The sequence below is a fragment of the Lepus europaeus genome, chromosome 9, assembly GCF_033115175.1.
Source record: "Lepus europaeus isolate LE1 chromosome 9, mLepTim1.pri, whole genome shotgun sequence".
Classification (NCBI taxonomy): domain Eukaryota; kingdom Metazoa; phylum Chordata; class Mammalia; order Lagomorpha; family Leporidae; genus Lepus; species Lepus europaeus.
In genome coordinates this window covers 112,370,464-112,372,959 of record NC_084835.1, presented here as the reverse complement: position 1 = coordinate 112,372,959, position 2,496 = coordinate 112,370,464, and the positions used below count along the sequence as shown (strand labels likewise).

Below are 2,496 nucleotides of genomic sequence, written 5' to 3'. Positions count from 1 at the left end.
ACTTGCATTGTTGTAACAGAAAAATGGAAGAAAGCCTTACTGTATTTAATGAAGACAGATACGGAAGATTGACTTCTTGTTGTAATGTAAAACTCTCTTCCTGAGCTCCCTCCTTGTGCTACTTATTTTTCTGAATATTCTTCAGAAAGACTGCCAGTTCTTGGAGACATGAGGCTATGGATACCAAATTCATTTACTTTCTTAGTTGTCTTTTCTTTTACCAAATAGTAAGACCAGATTTTATTGAGCTTTACATTGCTGTTAAACATTGTACATGTTAATTACATGAACATCAAACAAGATGCTTGATTTAGGACAAGCCTTTTAATTTATCTATCTTTGTTTCCATATTGCTAGGTCTGGGACAAAAAATAGGTCCTTCCTCATAGCTTATAGGATTCAAGTGGTAGACACTATGTGTAAAACACTGAATTCAATGCAGGTAAATAAGGAAATGCTTAATTTACAAAAAGCCCTACAAAATAATTATTGTTTTCATCCAAAATGTCTCATTTCCAGATGCAAAAATTAAAGCTTAGAGAAGTTACTTTGCTGACTCAGTCTCACAGCAGGGAGTTAGTAGGATTACTTTTTTTAATTCACTGTTCATGGTTTATTTGGTGATTAGGTTGGTATGATACATGGATAACTGGTTGCATTATTTATATATGGATCTGCCTTTTTACATTATATGGCAGTGTACACTACTCATACAGATAATACACAAAATAAGATCCTTTTGAACAGTTATGTGTAAGCCATGCAATATTGAGTTTATACAATATTGGATCCCAGTTGTGACTGGAAAAAAAAGTTGGACTAAGCACATTTGGTGAAGGAACCAGAGTTACACAGCACACAGTAAACACATGTCCAGTTGGAAGGGCAACTGGAGCATGTACAACATTGGCAGTGGCACCTCAGAGGTGGTGAACTATCTTACACTAACCAGCTTAGGATGACACAAAATAAGTGTCACCAGCACGTGGATGTAGCTGTAGGATTTGTAAACCATTGTACTTCTAATTTTAAGAAACATGGGTTTTCCCTCCCCAAGCCATCATAATATCACGGCTTTAATCATGGATCAGATTAAAAAGGACCCTGCTATGGCCTAGACATTGTTAGAAGACCTCAAAACGGCAGCTGTTTTTGGATTCCCCAGAGTGTATCTGTGCTCTTCTTCAAGTGAGCCTCTTCATCAGGAGCCAGAGTCACCTTCACAACAGCTGAGATCCCATTTCTGCCCCAAGACACAAGGAACACTAAGGGAGACATCCTCCGTTGAGCCCCTTACTCATGGTGGAAATTGGATGCACCCTCCGGAGAGTCTTCATTATGCTTTCTACCAAATCTGCCACAGACAGTCCAATGGTCCAGGAGGTAGAGCCTTTCAGTTTGATCACCTCATAAGCACTGTGTACCACCTGTTTGTGAGCATTTTCCACTGTTCCTTTTCTGCGTCAGTGCCTAACTCTGGGTGCAGTCTTCAGGGAGACACCAGCAACATTTACTTCACTCCATCCAGCACACTTGCATCTCCATGGTGGCCAAGGATCCAGCCATGACGCTTAATGAGAGAACTCCCAGCCTTTCCTCCATCAGGTAATGGAATTGGGCTGAATCCAGATTGCAACCACTTCCATTCACACACTTTTGGGGAAAGCCACTCATCTTCGAGGCCACATAGGCCAGGATGTCCACTGGATTGGAAACAACAAGCAACCTGCAGATGGGGCTATGTTTGACAACATTACGAACGATGAAATTAAAGATGTTCATGTTAAGCTGGACCAAATTCAGACTGTGGCTTTCTTCCTCTTGCTGACATGCCCACCTGTGCTGATCACCAGCTTGGAGTTGGCAGTCACACCATAGTCCTCACCAGAGACAATTTTGGGGTTCTAAGGAAAAGGCTGCTGTGTTGGAGATCCATCATCTCCCCCTTCAGTTGATCTTCCATGACATCAACAAGAGCAAGTTCATCTTCCAGTCCTTAATTAAGATATTGGTGATACAGGCCATGCCCACAGCACCAACCCCCACAATGATGATCTTATTTTTGGGAACCTGTTCTTTATTCAGAAAGTTGTGAATCAACTGATCATGGATAGCTGCCATTTTGGACCTGGAACCAAAAGCATTCACACGTGAATGCCCGGTGGGCATAGTGGTCGCATGGAAATGGGATCTGGGCTAGGCAGCAGCAGTTCCGGCACTCCAATAGGATTACTTTTCCAATCCTATGCTTGTTTGCCCCAAACTAGGCCACTGTTCCCACTGAGATCCTCTCTCTTATTTCCTGAGCAGCTGCTATATGGAAGCACTAGCCACACCCGAGGGAATCAGGATGAGTCCAAGTTGAGAGGCAGCCAAAATGGCTCAAATGCTAGCCATGTCACTGATAGTGGGATCTTCTTAATTAATCTGAATTTCAATTTCTTCATGTACTAAAACAATGCAGATAGTAATAGCTGTCTTCTAGCATTGCTATTG

General features: G+C 41.9%; 1 pseudogene; it reads right to left on the bottom strand.

Annotated features, from left to right (window-relative positions):
* Positions 1–1,134: 1,134 nt before the first annotated feature.
* On the bottom strand, positions 1,135–2,133 carry LOC133766642 (L-lactate dehydrogenase A chain-like; annotated as a pseudogene).
* Positions 2,134–2,496: the final 363 nt, after the last annotated feature.